Source organism: Protopterus annectens, chromosome 6.part0, assembly GCF_019279795.1.
Source record: "Protopterus annectens isolate FY-2018-M chromosome 6.part0, PAN1.0, whole genome shotgun sequence".
NCBI lineage: Eukaryota > Metazoa > Chordata > Ceratodontiformes > Protopteridae > Protopterus > Protopterus annectens.
The window spans coordinates 1,371,861,493-1,371,881,800 of record NC_056737.1 but is presented as its reverse complement, the minus strand read 5'-3'; positions in this window follow the sequence as shown (position 1 = coordinate 1,371,881,800).

The following is a 20,308-nucleotide window of genomic DNA, read 5'->3' as shown; positions in this document are numbered from 1 at the left end:
GTTTTGGAGTGCTTTTAGTATTTTTTAGTATGAGCGTGTTGTCATGAGGTTCTCAACAGGAAGTGATGTAATTTTAACACTTCCTCTAAACCTTTTTAAAAAAAGTTTCACTGCTTGTTTTTAAGTTTTTCTGAAGAAGCTGCGGATTTTTTCAAGCAGCGAAAACGCTACTTTATTAAACTAATGTTGCGTTCAAACCTCTTCACATTTTGTGGACTTGTATCGCCAGACTGCTACCTTTCTGCATTTTTGTTTTCATTTTGGTTTGTTTTTTGCTTCTCCAGGAGTTGTAACTGGGTATGTCAAGCTGTTATTTATTTATAAAAGTAGAAAAACATATTGGAGCAAGTATTGATCACAGGCTACACCTGAATGAGTAAGAGAGGAGTGAGTTTTCCCAGTAAAGGATCTGTTAGTCGAGAAGCCTTTGAACCATTGTGTGGCTTCAGTGCTGAAACTAATGTCTAAGAGGTAGGCTAGTAATACTGAGTAGTCCGCCATGTCAAAGGCTTAAGTCAGGTCAATGAAAATGGCACCAGTAAGATTTTCTTTTTCCATGTTGGCGGCTATGTCATTAATTGGAGTCAAGACTGCTGTCAATGTAGTCCTACCTGCCAAGAAGCTGTGCTGTTTGTTACAGCAAAAGATATTTAAGCTCATAGGTAAATACTAGGCTATCAGTCTGCAGACTACTGCAAGCATTGCCAGCAGTCAGAGTTCAGAAGCAAGCCCTCTCCCTTGTATCTCTGTGGTAAAGACTTTATCTGTTATACCAAACCCTACCGCTTAAAGCACAGCTGATGTGGATATTGATCTCACTACTTCTCACATACAAAGTGAGTACTCAAACATTTGAGCTAATTTTTCAGATATGAGGTAAGTTGGTTACAAACTAGTTTTTCAAGTATTTTCCAGGTAGTCGAAAGTATGGATCTGAGCTGGCAGTGGCTGGTGGAGGATGGTTTTAGATATTTAGCAAGAGGTCAGATTAAGGTTGACTTCTAGATTGTGGGCATGGTGTTAGTTGTGAGGCTAATGTTTAAGATATGTTTTGTGTGTGTGTGTGCATGTGTGTGTGTGTGTGTGTGTGTGTGTGTGTGTGTGTGTGTGTGTGTGTGTGTGGGGGGGGGTAACAGTGTAGTCTCTACAGTGATAAAGAAACCAAGAGTGCATGCTGTCTGGTCCGGAGGGACAGTCAAATAAGATCTGTTCAAGTAATGGAATAATCAACCTACAAAGGATGAACTAGGGATGCCTACACTCAGTATAGGTTCACTGACAGGACATAGATTGGAAGTGGATGACATGATGGTAAGGAGGAGGCTGGATATCCTATGTATCCAAGAGACAAGATGGAAGGGCTGTGTACCAATGCCTCTTGGTTTGGGATCCACAGTCTACTACTCAGGGGGAGGATAGACTAGAAATTATGTGGGAATTGTGGTGAGGGAAAGGCATCAGAAGACAGTGAGGGACTTCATCAGAATTAGTGACAGACTCATGGCAATCAGACTTCAGTGTAAAGATAGGGTACTATTCTTAATCTCAGCCTATACCCCACAGCAGCATTATGATAGTGAAGAAAAGAGTACATTCAGAGAGGAGTTAAAGGATCTGCTAGATAAAGAAGGACAACATGAATTGATGTTGATAATGGGTGATCTGAATGCACATATCGGGACAAACAGAAAAGGATATGAGAACTGCCTGGGTCCACATTGGAGAGGCAACAGGATTAAAGACATTGAGGCCATTCTAGACTTCTGTCTGGCAAATAGCTTTAAGGTAACAAACACATGGTTCAACAAGAAAGACAGTAATGAGATCACATACAGGCGTGCCCAACATGCAACTCAGGTAGACTTACTCCTACTAGGGAGAAGGCACTGTGGTAGAATCAGCAATTGAAAAGCCATTTTCATTGAAAAATTAGGCCCACATCATAAACTTCTGGCTGCCACAATTATTTGTAAGCAGTGGTCAGAGAAGGCTCTGGTCAACAGAGACTAGGCTGAAGACCTAGAAGCTGACTGAAAAGAAAGCAAAAGAATTTAAAGAATTACTCAGGATTGCAACACATCAGGAAGAATAGGAAATAGGTGGAACTGAAGAAAAATGGCAGCACTTCAAAACAGCATGTGTGAGGACTACAGAACAGGTATGTGGCCAAGCCAGGTATGGAAATAAGGTACACAAGGAAAGATGGTGATGGAATGCAGAAGTCCAGGAAGTCATCAAAGCAAAGAAAGAGTGAGGAAAAAGTGGAAGATAGAAAATATGGACCAGGCTAAGAAGGAATACTGGTTGGCTAACAAAGAGGCTAAAAGAGGAGTTGCAATAGCAAAAAGTGGGAGATAGAAAATATGGACCAGGCTAAGAAGGAATACTGGTTGGCTAACAAAGAGGCTAAAAGAGGAGTTGCAATAGCAAAGAATACGGCCTTAGAGGCACTATATCAGCTTCTGGAAAGTGACTTGGTAGATGGCACAACTAAACTTCATCAGGCTCCAAGGCAAAGACAAAAGGAAAAAGAAGATAGACACCCTTCATGAGGGATGCCAGCAACAACCTACTCCCCGGGCCACAGGACATCAAAGGCAGATGGAAGGAGTACTTCCAGCAACTTCTGAATAAACAAAACTCCACAGAAGCTGTACTGTCCCAGACCATACCTCTCAACCTCTAAGTGCAAAAAATCTGGATAAAGCCTGACAAAATGGGGGGACAGGGGCCCAAGAATAGAGGCAGACTTTAAATATTGCTCTTATAAACTTGGAAAGTTGTCAAAGAAACAGGATTTGTGTTATCATGCATTCTCTGAAAGATTTAACATCTGAAACTCAAATATATGTCATTATTTATTGACTTCAGTCCTCAGATCATTCCAGTGATTTACAGAAAACCACAAACTTTATGAGAAATAGGCCAAAATATAAGGCAAAAATCTGGACATTCTGTGAAAATCTAGACAGTTGAGAGGTATGTCCCAGACACAGCCTATGATGAAAGAAAAGGAGGAGGCCACTCTAGAAAAAGCAAGAACAGCACTAAGGAAATGAAGTCAGGGAAACCAGCAGGCTCAGATGAGGTTACATCAGGTATGATCAGGATGTAGGGTAAAATGGCTTCTGAAGGTACTCATAGCAATACCAACAGAAAGGTGTATCCAGGACAACAGGAGAATAAGCATGCTAGTGCCAGTGTACAGGAACAAAGGGGACATCCACAAATGTGGGGAGAGTAGAAGTGTTAATCTCCTGTCACACTACATGAGAGTTCTAGAGATGTTGATGGATAAATGGATATGCAGAGTAGTAGAAAGTAATGTGTGTATATATATATATATATATATATATATATGAATGTGTATATATATATATGAATGTATATATATATATATATATATATATATATATATGTGTGTGTGTTCATATGTTCAGATTCTACAATATATGTAATGTAAACCTTATCACCCACCCAAATATCCAAGTTCCTTTTAAAACTACCAAAACTATTTAAATTACATAAGCTTACAGGGATATTGTTTCAGTCTTGTAATTCTAGCAGCAATTAACTGCTCTTTGATTTTGAGATTTCCCATTTTTAGTGCAAGCAGCATATTCATATATTTGTATGTTTTAGTACATCTATTAACTTCAGTGCTGTACATAATTTATAATATGGGTTCATAAAAGATCTTATATGCTAATAACTTTCCGCCTATAACAGAGACTATACACATTTAACAGCTTACACTGAAGGCTATAATCCATAGATCTGCATTTCTCTATTCTTTTTGTAAATCTTCTTTGGACTCCTTCAGTTTTTTTTCAATTGCCCCGAGTATAAATACAACAAGTGTTATCGTACTCTAGTAATGGTCTTATATGTTTTAAATACCGAAGTCAATACATTCTCATCTCTAGTAGATAACCTCCTTAGCAGGTACCACATATACTTAGTTGCCTTTATGGAACTTTGTTCTATATGTGCATTAATGGACAGCTTAGATGTGATAAGTATACCCGGGTCTTTATATTCCTGTACCTCATTTAATGTGGAAGGCACCAAATATTCAGGAAGCTTTGAGCATCTATTTGAAAAATATATTATATCACACATGTTTAGACTAAATGTTAAACCGGTTTCCAGTGACCAACAACTTAGAGACTGCAAATAATTGTTTAACTCATTTACATCAGAAAGATTTTGAATTGAGTAGCCAGTCTTGCAGTCATCAGCATACTTATAAACTCAGAATGTATTATGCTTGAGTAATGTAGCAAACACCAAATTAAACAAGATTGGTCCCATGACAGAACCCTGTGAGTAATCAGAACAAGAACGTTGTATTCTTACACATTGTTGTCTTCCACATAACCATCTACCAATCCACCTTAGGATGTATGTTCCTGTAAACATTTAATAACAACCTTGCGAGCTAAACTGTCAAAAGCTTTCTCAAGATCCAGAAAAACAGCTTCAGGATATAGGCCTAGATCCAAGGCCATAGTTATTTGTTCGTAAAAGCTAAATCAAGTTACTAAGAGTAGATCATTCTTCTATGAAATCATGTTGATTACTATCAAAGATTTCTATGTTTCCATCTGATTTCTCAACAAGATGTAATAGGCATCTCTCAAAACATTCCCAATAAGGAAATTACACTCATAGGTCTAAAATCACCCATCTGATCCTTTGAGCTGCCTTTATGAACTGGAGTTACACAGGACAGTTTTTAGGCTTCTGAAACAGTTCCTGATTCTAGCAGTTTATTAAACATTAAACTTAAGGTAGGTAAAATAGTATTTTTACAAAGTCAACAACTGACTTGGGATAAAAACAGAGACTGTTTTATTTTTTTTAACTCTGGCAATATTCACTTATGTTATCACTGGGCATGACCCTGTTCCAAAATAGCTGTAGGCATCATCCTTACCTATACTTACCTTGCCAGATGCTTCAGAAGAATAAATTTAATTCATTGTCAGTTTTACTAGGCTCAGTAAATGATTCTCATTAATTAACAACATCAGTAATGAAAAAGTATTGCTATTAATTTCATTTATAGATCTATAAAAAAAACTTTTTTCAGGTATCGATAATTAAGTCATTCTCAAAACATATTTTCCAGTTAGTAATTACTTTTTTCAAGTTCTTACATGATACATACATTTCTTTCTGCTCATATTTGCAGGGAACCTTACTAAGGTTTTTAAGTTCTGCTTTTCCCTCCTGTACAATATCATGATTTCTTTGTTCCACCAAGCTGGGAAAGTGGAATTGTTTCTCTTTTGTTTTACGATAGCAGTGACTACCTCCTGAAGCAGGTTCTCTAAAACACTATATCCATCACAACTATCTGATCTACCAGCAACCAATAGTCTTCTAGTCACATCTCACTTAACGTTCAGCAAAAAATTTTAAATCTAACTTTCTGTATTCGTATGTTTTTAAATGTGTAGTTCCAATTAATGAATTATCAGTAACAAATGTCAGAGTTATGATCTGATGATCCTAATGGTGGAAGTATCTTTTTGGACTGAATTTTAGTTGGTATGTTAGTTAATATAAGGCCCAAGATATTTTTCCCAGGTATTGAATTTTACAGATTGAGTCTTTCCATAGTATGAGATAAGATCAACAAATTCTTTAGCAAAGTAAGAGCTAGCGACTCCCAACATATTCCTGGCTAATTTAAATCACCCAATAATAGTATGTCACCTTTACAATTCAGGCAGTCATCTAAATTAGGTAAATACTCCCTATGCAAAGTATCGTCTGTATTTGGTGTACGATATGACAATACTACATATAGCTGTCTTGTTGTACCTGTATGAATTTGAACAGTCATTGTCTCACACACAGGCATATTCTTAAACAGGGACGATCTGGTAGATCTGTGCACCCATAAAACTACCCCTCCACCTCTTGAGCCTTGCCATAAGCATTCATATGTAACAAAATCTTTTAGGAGAAAAAGAGAAGAATTCCAAGTTCTGTTATCACTATGATTTTATATTGTTCTGCAGCTATTAAACAGCTTAATTTGGTGAATTAGATTCAGAAACAGATTTGCTGCATCCAGGACTGTATGTAAGCTTCTGAGCCCCCCAAGACTTTCTGTGTTGGAGGGAAGCCTTCAAGCTTATCAGTGGGAGTGGTAAGCACTAGGTAACCTGTCTACCACATAAGGAGTGGTTCTGGCCCAGAAATTGTAGTTACTGGCCATTTGGGCAATCCCTTTCATCTGTCTCAATTTTCTGATTTGAAAGCCTGCATTTGCACTTGTTTCTGTCCTGTAACTCACCACTGATTCTAGGGACAACCACAAAGCATTCTATAGCTATGTCAAGAATCCCAATGGCAACATCCAGATCTGCTCTGAGTTACAGCACAATGGCATGAAAATTACAGAACCAACTGATGTTGCCAACATCCTGGCAGATATGTTCAGTGCTAACTTTAATCCCCTCTCACCCCCTAAAGGACCCATATCTATACAGGAAGAATGCAGAGTCCCTGTAATCACAATTACGCAGGTAAAAGCTGCACTCTCTAAAGCCAAAAACACAGCATCCATGGGACCGGACAACATCCCAGGGTGCGTTTTACACGAACTTCAGAATGAACTGGCTACCCACCTAAGCACCATGTTCAATCATAGCCTCATGTCAGGGTTTGTGCCACCTAAATGGCACACAGCAACAGTTATCCCACTTCACAAAGGGAGAGCCACCACTGATCCCAGGAACTATCAGCCTATTAGCCTGATGAGCCTGGTCTGCAAGGCCATGGAACGTATCATCATGGAACTCATAAACAAAGACATTGGTTACCTCCAAACTCTGGACCTCACCCAGTTTGGGTTTGTGAAAGGCAGATCATGCCTCCTGAACTTGATCAACTTCTTTGAGGGAATCACCAAAGCTGTAGACTAGGGTAAGGTGGTTCACACAGCTTATCTTGACCTCGCCAAGGCTTTCAACACTATCCCCCATTCTGGAATTATAGCTAAACTCACTAAACTAGGTATAAATCCTTATGTCACAAGATGGGTTGCCAACCAGCTCACTGACAGAACCCACACTGTAAAAGAAGCAGACCCCAAATCTGACTTCAAGCCAGTGACAAGTGGAGTACCACAGGGTTCCATCCTGGGACCTCTCCTGTTTGGTATCTACTTCTCTGAAGTGCAGGCTAACACAGAAGGCCTTTGGCTAATGAAGTTCACAGATGACTGCAAACTAGGAGCCATAGTTGAGTCCCCAAATGATGTGGACATCATACAGAAGGGCCTCACTGATGCCTGATGTGAGAGCCATAGCCTTAAGCTCAATGCCACAAAGTGCATTGTCATCCCTTTGGTAAAAACTCTGTACGCATGAACTACCACAGAGGCGGCAGTCTACTTAATGCAGAATGTGTGATAAGAGACCTTGGGACCAGGTGGACGGTAGTCTCTCCTTTGATAATCACATCGCCACAGTAGTCAGGATCCTTCTACATGGCACACCTCATCACAAAAGAGTTCTCATCCAGGAAAAAAGAGGTCATTGTTCCCCTCTACTCGACACTCATTAGACCCATCATAGAGTACAACGCCCCTTTTGGAATGTATCTCACAAGACATCTGCAGCAGCTGGAAAGGCCGCAGAAGTACATCACAAAGAGGCTTACTGGCCTCAAACAGATGCCCTACACTGACTGTCTCAAAAAACTCCAGCTTTACTCCATAGCATATCGCCTACTCTGAGGTGATCTCTGCCTAACATATAAAGCTATGTCAGACCCAGAGCTGTTGGACATGCTACACCTAAAGAAATCCCAATCTCACTGAGCTACATGCTCTAGGGACCTAAACTTTGTCACCCCAATAAACAGGATATGCTGGAGGGATAGATTCCTGTCCCAGAGACTTCCCAAACTCTGGGACAAGCTACTAATCTATGTCAAGCAAAGTTCTTCATTTGCACTCTTCAAGAAAAATCTTGATGAGTGGATAGGAAATAGGAAATACACCCCGGGGATCACTTCTGTGGCCCTGCTTGACAGGGGCACAGGAAAATAACTTTCTTGGGTGGCATAAGCCAAGAAACCTTGTTGGCTAGGCTACTTAGGCCCATGGGCCGATAGCCTAGTACCTACCTTTGAATCTATGAACAAGTATTAGCTTCACCTCACTTATAATACACTTCACGATGCACACATTCTTTGATATAATTAGATTTTTTAAGGTCTTCCAAAACATGCAAATTTAGTGAGTCTATATGTTTCACCGAATCTTTAACAAATAAAGAATAAACATAAATTCCCTGTAAAACTGTGTGACAAGTTTAAGGATTAAGACTTACATACCCTCTTCCTCACTTAATCACTTAATCATACGTGATGAAGGCATGAGCGCCTGCTCTTCCCATTAAAGAGATTTTAAGCAGTACACGCTCCTGTTCAATTGAATGGGGGCATCCACATCCCCAGTAATATCAACAACCTGTCAGGAAGTTAAAAATGAATCCAAATAAAACAAACAACTATTACTCCATTGACCTCAAAAAATAATCTTAAAAGAAACACCAACTGTTTGCCCTTAATTGAAAACATGGGTCCCAAATGTGCACTTCATTTCCCAACTGTCCAGATGTTTGCAGAATGCCCAGATTTTTCACCTCATATTTTTGCTCTGTGCCTCTTAAAATGTGTTTTTTGGCCAAATAAGTCAGGATTGAATTCATTAGATAATAAGAGACATTTGAGTTTCAGACTTCATACTCTACAGAAAATGCATGGTAATGTAAACCTTTTATTCTAGCAATGTTTATAGGAGCAATATTTAAAATTTGTCCCTATTTTTGGGTCTTTGTTCCTCCCATAATTTTTGCTTTGTTCAGATTTCTTCTGCTGAGAAGTTGAGAGCTATGTTTTCGGGACCACTTGCCGGGCAAGAGATTTTAAGCAGTACAAACTCTTGCCCAGTTGGATGGAAGCATCCACATCCCCAGTAACATGAACAACCCACCAGGAAGTTAAAAATAAAACAGTATAAAACAAACTCAGGAAACACTTCTAGCACCTATCACCAAATAAGAAGTTACCTCAGTGCACCAGAGGCAGAAAGTAAGAAAACTCTACTGTAAAGTAAAAAAGAAACCCAGGAAACACAGGTAGCATCTACTACCAAATAAACAGTTATCTCACTGGAAGCAGAACCAGAAAGTTAGAAAACTTTACTGGAAGGTAAAAAAGACAGGTAGCCAGGAAACTGCTAGCACTTACTAGTAAATAAACAGTTACCTCAGTGCAAGCAGAAGGAGAAAGCTAGAAAATGGATGTCCGTGAGGAAGGACAGCGTCTGTGAGGTTTTCTTCATTCACAAGATACGAGAAGTACTTCTTCCATCTATCTTTGATTGCTCTTGGATTGGAGAACTGATTATTGCTGGCATCCCTTATGAATGGTGCCTGGTGACTATCTTTGTTTCTGTCATTGCCTTGTAATGTAATAATTTTCCTTGTGCCATGTGTCACATCCCTTCCCAGAAACTGGTAGTGTTTTATGATACCTCATTTTTTGCCATTGTGACTGCTCTCTTAGCTTCCTTGTTAGTCAGCCAGCATTCCTTGATGGCCTGGTCCACATTTTCTATCTCTCATTTCTTGCTGTGCTCCTCCTTTCTTATATAACTTTATGGACTTCTGCATTCCACCATCAACTTTCCTTATGTACCTTATTATTATTTCCATACCTGACTCAAACATATATTTGTTCTGTTGTCTTCCGACATTCTGTGTTGAAACACTGACATTTTTCTTCTTTCCTCTTCTCCCTGTGGTGATTAACCTCCTGTGTTTTTGTTCCAGTCAATTTCTAGATGTTCAGCTTAGTCTCTGTTGACATTATAGTGATTATAATCACCAGTGGTTTATGCTGGGGAACAACTGAAACAAATATCTATCTATATTTATTGTCTTTCACATACTTACTTTCCAGCTGATGATGACTCAGGTGCTCAAAGCTAAATATTTGTCTGCATATCCGAGTGCTGGAAACTTGAATACATGCCTTAGAGGCTGTATATTTATATATTTAGAGATCAGGATGTTGGATCCGTACCCCCATGCCACCAATTGCAAGTGCAAATAAGTTCAGCTGATTATCAGTCAGATAATAGAATGTGAGCATTTTTTTGAGCTAATGAAGCAGATGTTGTGCATATGTATGTATATATATGCATACATATAAACGCACACACACACACACACACACACACACACACACACACACACACACACACACACACACACACACACACACACACACACACACACACACACACACACACACACACACACGTTTTCTGAATGGATAAGTATGCAAGAGCAGGGGCTCAAATGACTCTAAAATATTAGCTGAGTGCCCAAACCATAAAAAATTTCAGACATAGCCAGTCATGGACACACCTGTACAAATATAAGGAATAACCAACGACTGGGTGTGGGTAATGCTGAATTTACCCACGGTTGGTCTGTTTTGATCAAGAGGGTGAAGCCTGAGTGATCAAATAAAGGCAACCATGTGTAAATCCAGCATTGTCCATACTCAGGAGTGGGTTATTTCTATTATACAATGATGTTTATAGGTTCATAGGTTCATAGGTTTATACTAGGCTATCTGCCCTAGGGCATTTATAAGCCTAGCCCAAAGTTATGTGGCTTTCACCACCTCTTAAGTTTGAAAGGTACTATGCCCATTAGTTTACCATGCCTCTGTCCAGCAGTGACACTGAGGTGATCCCCAGGGTAAACCTGCGATCTCCCATCCATTGATCAAGATTTCTCTTGAACAGGGCCAGCGAGGTGCTCTGCCTCACATGTACCGGGATTTTGTTCCACAGCATAGGGAGTCTCTGGGTGATGAATCTGTCCCTCCAGCACGTCCTATTTATAACTGTGTTAAGGTTTAAGTCTCTTCCTCTTGTATTTCTTATGGATTTAGATTTTTTGAGGTGGAGCATGTCCATCAATTCCGGGTTAGACATGGCCTTGTACGTTAGGCACAGGTCACCTCTGAGCAGACGGTATGCGACTGAATAGAGCTGTAGTTCCTTCAGTCAGGCAGCATAAGACATATTTTTGAGACCCTTTATCCTTTTGGTGAGGAACTTTTGGGGCCTTTCCAATTGCTGCAAGTGTCAGGTAAGATACATTCTGAATGGGGCATTGTACTCAATCATTGGTCTGATGAGTGATGAGTACAGGGGAACAATGACCTCCCTTGATCTAGATGTGAATCCCTTCATGATCAGGTGGGCAATGTAGAAGGTTTTCCTAACTACCTTGGCAACGTGGGTGTCAAATGAAAGGTTACTGTCAACCTGGGTCCCCAGATCCCTGATAACCTCTTCTGTGCTTAGTGGATTGCCACCTATATGGTAGCTAGGGGTAACCTTGTTTTTCCCGAAGGGTATGACTATGCATTTTTTGGCGTTTAACTTTAGGCCATGGCTTTGGCACCAGTTATCCGTTTCTATGAGACCCTTCTGGAGGATATCTGTGTCTGATGTGTTTTCAACTATGGAGCCCAATTTGCAGTCATCTGCAAACTTTGTCAGCCATAATCCTCCTGTGTTTGCCTGTACTTCTGAAAAGTAGATGCCGAACAAGAGGGGCCCAGGACTGAGCCTTGTGGGACACCACTTGTGACCGGCTTGGAGTCTGACATGGCGCCAGCCACTCTGACCCTGTGGGTTCTGTCACTTAGCCAGTTTGCAACCCATCTTGTGACGTATGGGTTTACATTTAAGTTGATGAGTTTTTCTATGATACCCGAGTGGGGTATTGTGTCAAAAGCTTTTGCAAGGTCAAGGTAAGCTGTGTGGACTGCCTTGCCCTCATCAATGGCCTTGGTGACTGTTTCAAAAAAATCAACCAAGTTTAAAAGGCATGATCTGCCCTTGACAAAGCCAAACTGGGTTGGATCCAATGTCTGTAAGTCCCCTATGTCTTTATTTATGAGTTCCATTATGATCCTCTCCATAGCTTTGCAGACTAGGCTTGTCAAGCTGATGGGGCGGTAATTTCCAGGGTCAGTGGAGGCACTGCCTTTGTGAAGTGGGACCACAGTTGCCGTATGCCACTCCTTGGGTACGTATCCTGAGGTTACGCTAAGATTAAACAGCTGCCCTAACAGCGGGTTTAATTCCTCATTGAGTTCGTGGAGCACACAACCGGGGACACCATCTGGTCCCATAGATGCTGTGTTTTTTGCCTTGGAGAGAGCAGTTTTCACCTGAGCATTTGAGATGTGTGGGAGGCTACAATCCACTGGGATAGATATCTCTCCTTTTGGGGGGGGGGGGTGAGAAATTAGCACTGAACCTGTCAGCCAGTATGTTGGCAATGTCTGTTGGTTCAGTGATTTTTACATCATTTTGAACTAATTCTGAGCATATCTGGGAGTTTCCTCCCAGGTTTCTAACATAGCTAAAAAGGCCTTATGATTATCTTTTGTGTCCTTAGTGACTTTTCTTTCAAAATTTGCCTTGGATGATTTTATGAGCGATCGTAATTTTTTACTTATAGTGATCAAGGGTGTCTTCCCTTTTAAGGATTTTGCTCTATCTTGTAGTAGCTTTCTCCTTTTATTGTAGAGCTTGTTAATGGCTGGGGTCCACCAGACTGGGCGCTTGCCTTTGGTGCAAAGAGTCTTTGTTTTGTTTGGGATTGCCTGATCCATGCAGTCCTGGAGGTGCTGATAGAAGGCATTTGTAAGTGATTCAGCTGTTTGGGTAATGGTTTCCGCTGGCTCGGGGGCCTTGAAGGAAACCACACCAGTCTTAAGAAGTGTGAAGTTGGCTTTTGAGAAGTTTTTCACTGTGGTCTTTTTTATCTGGGGTGGGGGCGGGATGTGGACTTCCAGTGAGATTAGTTTATGATCTGATCTCACCAATGAGGGGTACACCTCTAGTGCTGAACATTGTGTCCCCATGTTCGTGATGATGAGATCTATTATGTTTTCTCCTCTTGTGGGGATGGTGACTAGTTGTTCCATGGCATTTGAGTTTATGAACTCTAGGAACCTTTGGGCTAGAGTGTTGGGGCTTGAGTAATGATCCCAGTCTATATTCGGGTAGTTGAAATCACCTAATATGATGGTGTTTGGAGATACATTTATCCCCTCGAGTGTTTTCAGGAAAGCTGTGTGAGGTTCCTGAGTTTGAGAGGGTGGCCTGTAACATGCTACAAATTGCAGAGCAGTCTTTCCTATGGTTAATTGCACCTGGATGGTCTCCGATGCCAGACGTTGCCACCAACCTGGAGGTGTGGGTATCCTTGATGAATATGGATACCCCCCTCCTTTCTTTGTGTGGTCCGGGTTTTGGGGCTGGAACGCATGATATGAGGTAAAACCTGATAGTGCCGGGGTGCTCTCGGGAGCCATGAACAAGGTTTCAGTTACAGCACAGACATCGATGTTCTCCATACTGAGAAGGGCTTCGAGTGTGTGCATCTTGAGGTTTAGACTTCTGGCATTGAGCAGCATTACCCTTAGTTTATTTTCTTTTTTGTATTCTAGGGTGGTAGGTTTAGAATTTGAGCCTTGTCTAAAAAGGCACTATGGGGGTGGCAAGAGCCTTTGCCAATATCCGGAAGCCCAGGGGTGACAGGTGCAAGCCGTCTCTTGCAAAGCAGCGTGGCTTGTCCAGCATGTCATCCCAGGCAGACAGACATTGGATCCCCTTTGAATGACACCAGTAGTTAAGCCAATTGTTAAAACTGATCATTTTGTCTTTGTACTGTGGCATCATTCTTGGTGAAGGTAGGATACTGCTCAGGGTCAGGGTCATACCTGCCTGGGCTACATAATCAGAGAGCTCCTCTATGTCTCTTTTCATGTAGTCCAGGGAGGTACGTCTCAGGTCATTCACACCAGCATGGACAATGACTGAGTCATACTTGTACTTACTGTTGAGTGACCTGAGTGCTTGCGTTATGTGGTGGATTCTAGCGCCCGACAGGCAGCTTACTGTGACCTTCTCCTTACACAATCTGGTGAGTGGGATGTCAGTGTGTCTGACTATGGAGTAACCTATGACAAGTGTGTCTGGCATTGTGTTTGGCCTTAAGGGCTGTGACTGTTTGGCACACTGACTTTGTGGTCTATGTGTTGCATGTGTTGTGTCATGAGGTGGCAGTTGTTTGGGTGTCTGCTTTGGTGGCCTCTGCTGTTTTGGTAGATTTTTGATCAGAGCGTCCGAGTATGTTATTTAAGAAACAAATTGCATACCTTTCTTAAATAATGTCTTTGTATAATGGCACTATAGAGTTCTTCCACAATGTTTCTCCATTCTTCTGCATTTCTGATGTACTGTGCATGTGTACAAGACTTACATCTTTATGCTTGCACAGTACATCAGCACTGTTCAACAGAAGCAATGGAGAAAAAAGAATCTCTGTTGATTTATTTTAATGAGGCAAAAATGTAGATCTTTCTGTACATCTGGACAGTTCAGAGATATGGCAGTCTGCCGAGTCAGAGCAAAATTACAAGGAAAATCAGGTATGATTCTGTTTTATTTAGTTTTACAGAATGTACCTAACTTTTCTTGCATTTGGTCTACCCTTGACAGCATATATCAAAAGAAGAGTCTGGCCTCTGAAGTAGGAAGCGGACAGAATTTTTTCCATTGGTATATGCTGAATTTACAATGGGCATGGTGGTTGGTCTGACTGATCATTGAGCAAGCTTTTTAATACAGAGAAACCACTGTATAATTACCATTTTATCACTCTTTTTATGGGCAGGGGGTGTTGCACCACCGTATGAACTGTGTACTTGTGTGTGTGTGTGTGTGTGTGTGTGTGTGTGTGTGTGTGTGTGTGTGTGTGTGTGTGTGTGTGTGTGTGTGTGTTTGTGTGTGTGTGTATGGTCTATTTAATTTTGTTGACAGATCCAAATGTCAGTATTCACAACTTCAGCCACAAAACATTGACAATGTAAACATCAACACACTACTGTAAATGCACCAAGCAATAACCTCAGTGCATATGAAAAATAAAAGTAAAAAAAAAATGTGGTGGTTATAGCTGAATGGGTTTGAGCACAACCTTAGTGAAGTGGAGATAAACTCCCCATTTCACCCTGTTGGATTATATGAAAAATGAGGTGACTGCATAGATGAAAGCCTTGATCTCCTTTGCAAATAGTACTCTGCAGAACTCAGACTGTGTTTCTGCTTGATCTCTTCCCTTCTCTAACCTTCTAGCGCATTTCCTATTATTCATTGTCATGCTAATCTGACAGTGCTCTTGAAGAATTGACCATTCTTCTTTCCGTACTCCTGGGCATTACCATTTCTTGGTCTGTTTGGCTTGTCACATTATCTTTGCTGCCTATTTTCTGGCTCCCTTGTGTCTTTTTCTCATACTTTCTCTGATTTCTCTGAATTAAATTACCATCCTCTTTGTACGTCACTCCCCTTACTTCATCCATGTCAGTTGTGCCCTTTTTCACATTTGTATCTTGTAAGACAGAACTTCATTCCATTCCAGACGTCTTCCATGATGAGCATTCACATCACTTCTTCTGTTTATTTATTATTTATTTGTTAAGTGAACTGGATTGAAGACCCTTTCAGCCATGATCCACATCAAAGGGCAGCAGCAACTTTATTTACAATATACAATACAGCAACTCAGAGGAACTGTATTAATGACCATGTAAAATGACATACAATAATACATTGATAATTTTCAAGTAAGATATGTAAGCTTGCTTTTTGACATGATATGATTACATTACAATTCTGAAGTTGAAGTAATTGACAGTTTCAATGACATTGTATACTTTTTAAAAATAGCCTGCTAAGATGGTTGCATCAATGTACATGTGAACCTACTTTGCAGTTTTAATCCATATACATTGGACATAATTGTGGCATAATCCTTACACATGTGGAGTATAGCTTTCCTAGGTCATTTAATCTGGTCAGTCATATAATTTTTCTTTGGCTGTATTTCATGCCATTTACAGAACAGGGCTGAGATATTTATTTACTTTGCTTGTTGCCTCTTTCTATTTTTGGGGACATAGTTCCATCATGATGGTGCAATATTAGAAAAAGGTGCTTGTATTGAATTTCTTCAGTGCCCCTAAGGCTGTTGGTTATTGTTATGATTTTTTTGTAATGGGGTCCTCAGTTTTTCCACATCTTGAAACTTCATTTGCTTTGTGTTTCCTCATAGACTACCTCTTTCTTCTAGGTGTCCAGAACTGAGTGATTAAAGAATGTCCCAGAAATTTTGCAGGAATTATAAACTATAATGCAAGACAATCATTGCCATTGTGTTCATGTCACTTATACTGCATCATCATACCCAAATTGGTGACTGGGGATGCTCCCCTGTTGCAAAATGAAACAGTGGTCCATAAAAAACACAAAAACTGACAGGCCAAAAAAGAGCCATAAAGATTATAGGAGTATTGAGGATAGCAAGGAAATTATGCATTGTTACTATTATGCAAGAAGCCCAGAATTTCCAGATAGAAGATATTCAATAATATTAAGAGAGAAATTAGAGGAAAGAAAAAAATACTTGCACAAGCAAAACTGTCAAAAGCTTCAAATGCAAATTTGTTTGTGTTCATTAATACAACAGATTCATGAAAAACAGTATGTAGACCAAGAAACTTTTGGCTGTTTGGAAAAAGAAGACGACTGAGGAAGTACAAAAATATGAGGAACAAAACCTAAAGATTTTTGAAGGGTATAATAAAGAAACATGGATATAGGAAAGAAAGAGAGATGTGATAGGGTGCAATATTTATGCAAAGGAGAAACCCAAACTAATCAATACAAAAAAGCAGCTCCAATTATATTTGAAGAGAAATATGGGCAAAGGCACCCTGGTATGAAAACTTTCACAATATAAAAACAAGATCACAAAGAGGGAACACAGAACAGAAGATTAGTAAAGTAGAAGTTAAAAGAATAGAAGCTAAAGTTATGGAAAATCTGCAAAGTGAAGAATTTAGTGTAGAAAGTCTAACACAGGTTATGCCACAGCACGATGGAACAATGAGCCCCTAAAGTAAGGATAAACAGGTGGAGTGGGAGAGATCTGAAAAAGAAATATGGACACAGGAAAGAAAAATGAGATTTAATATGGTACAGGATTTATACAAAGGAGAAAGTAAAACTAATCAATACTAAAAAAAGGAGCACCAAGATATTTGAAGAGAAATACAGACAAAGTCATATGGATATGGAAAACTCCAGAATACAAAAAATGAGAAAACAAAGGTGGGAGTAGAAAAGAGGATTAGTAATGAATGAGTTAAAGAACTAGAAACAGAAATTATGGATTACCTGAGAAATGAAGGATTTAGTGTAGAAAATCCAACTTGATAACGTCACAGCACGATGGAACAATGAGTCCCCAATTAAGGTGAAACAGTTGGAGTGGGAAGCATCTGATCACATGCCACATGAAGATACTCTGGAACCTTCAGTAAGAAACCAGTAGAAAACTTCAGTTGGAGTTGCACAGCAAGGGAGGAGCAGGAAAAAGTGGCAACTCTGACACAGTCAATGCTGTGGAGTGATAGACCAGTCAGTTCATATATGAAACAGCAACGAATAACACAGAATGCAGCTGAAAAGAATATGTCAGAGGAGGATGTTCTGAAACTTTCTGCAGAATGCCACCAGGAAATGGAGAGCAAAGAATGTGCCCTCAGTTTAGAAGAAAATGATCTAAGGAAAGAGTTGCTTGATTTAATAGACATGAATAGATATATTAAGATCAATGAAAAAAAAAAAAAACAGATTACAGAAAGTCAATAACATCCAAAATGTTAGAAGTCTGATAAAACAAATGAACACTGTAATCAAGGCTGTTAACAGAAATTCATGTGATATAACAGAAACAAAAGGATATATTACTGAACAGCTAAATTAATAACAGATAAAGTCTTACCACAAAAAACACAAGGCAATAAGGGAAAGGAAGGGAAGAAATCAAATTCCATCATGAAGTATTGACTAGAGAAAACTTTAAAGCAATTTAGACAAAACGTGTCAGTGTTAAAAGAGTATAGAAGAGGGATGGGATCAAGAAAAATACTAAGAAAGATAGACGTGATAAAAGGAACGTGCACTATCAGAACACAAAAAAAAGATGCTGAATGGACAGAAGTAAAAGAAATCGTAAGAAGTTCAGATGTACAGAATATGAAATGGGATGCAGCAATGGCCAGAGAAATTGAAACAAAATTAAAAAAAGCTCTGAATTGGAAACCTCCAGGCCCAGATATAGAACCTGACTTCTGGCTAAAAGTATTAACGTTTTTACAACAAGATTTAGCCCTGAGCAAGAACTACTTATATATGCATCCTGAACAGCCACCAACCTGGTTAACAACATGAAAAATGATACTCCTCCTTAAGAGTGAACCTACAAACTATCCTAAAAACTACACACTGATAACTTGCCTTCCAACAAGGTATAAACCATATACTGGAATTGATGCTGACAGAGTTTATAGTCATTTAGAAGAAAGATCCATCATGGCAATAGAACAAAAGGATACCAAAATAAATTCATATGGAACAAAGTATCATTTGTTGTTAAATAAAGTCCTAATGGAGAATTGTAAAAAGGGAAAGAATCTATGTATGGAATGGAGAGATTACAAAAAAGCATTTGACAGCATCTCACATTCATGAGTCAAGGAGTGCTTACACATGTATAAGATACACCCTACATTGATCAATAACATTACAGTGATCATGAAACAGTGAAGACAAATATAGCATTGATAACTGAAATTGTTACACCCACCTTGCAGCTAAGCCATGATAAAGGACAAATTATTATCTCAGGGATAATAATTAAAAGGGGGATATTTCAGGTTGACACTTTGTTCCTACCTCCTCTCCTGTTTTACTGGAGGGTATTCAGGATAATGTGTCTTTTCAAGTGCTACCCCAGATTATAGTTAACCAGAATAAATTTGCTTTGTTATCTACTGATGCAGAAGTAGATGTCCCCATTGTGGCTTCTCAGGTGAAGTGAAGTCAAGCCAAGAAACTAAAGGGGAAATCATAACCTGCTTAAAACATCTGTGGAGTAAGTAAGGAATGCCTTTTTTAAATATGTGTTGTTTGACTATTAACAGCATGTACTAATGCTTAAGGAGATGGTTAACAGCACAGTGGGAAACATGTTATGATTTATATCTTTTGGATGTGCGTCTTCAGCAGAATAGATAACTTTCTGAGTTGGTATTCATTTGGAACTGCTGACTTTTTTGGCCTGAACAAGATGTTTGTGCCCCCCATCTGGACAGTCACTGACATAACCATAATTTCCCTGACAGATATGTAGTGTTAGATGTTTCCTGTTTGCAACAAATATTTTGGATTGTATCATTTTATGTCCCAACTAATCCTACTCATAGAAAAATATGTATGGAGAGGTTACGTCCATTTTTGCTAGTTGACATAAAGATTATCTGGACATTAAATTTCAAAATAAATCTCAGACATTCTACAGGGGTGCTTCTTGTGATTTAAATATATGACAAAAAATGTATGAGTTGGCACAGTTTTGGATAGGTGTATGTTGTCTTTTCATTTTTGTCATGATTCTAGGAAGCTGAGCGTGACTGTTTTGTTTATTCTACTGCAGTGATTGAAATTCTTTCTTCCATGCTTCATGTCAATTTTCCTGATCATATTGGTATTCTTAGATCATAAATTTTCACATCAACTTTATTATTGCTTTTTATTTCAGTGTGATAACCTGGAGAGTGAACTGGTTGACAGAATTTTTTCAGCCATGACTCAGGCCAAGAGAGTCAGAGTGAAACTGTGTGATGTTAGTATAAACAATTAAGATAGATTCTATTTACAATTCAAGTGTGTGGTTACAATTAACACCTAAGCAGAGAAAAAAATTTGCTATTTATAATGGCAAAATACGGTTCCACAAAGAGAGACAGGCATATGCTATTTACAGCAACCAAATAAGACAGTTGCAATTTACAAGGGAAATTAACATTACACTTGATTGACAGAGCATAGTATTTGCTTAATTTTGCAAGGTAACTGTAACTGTATGGAGGGCAAACAGAGGTAGTTTATTATTCATTGTCCAAAAAGTGGAGGCAGCTTCCTAAATGAGGTGCTCTTTTAGTTTGTACTTAAATGTTTCCAGCATAAATTATATTAATATATTATATTAACTCTATTGGAAAAGGAAGTTGCAGCAGGATTGGCCATTTATAACCTGTTGGAAGTCTGTTT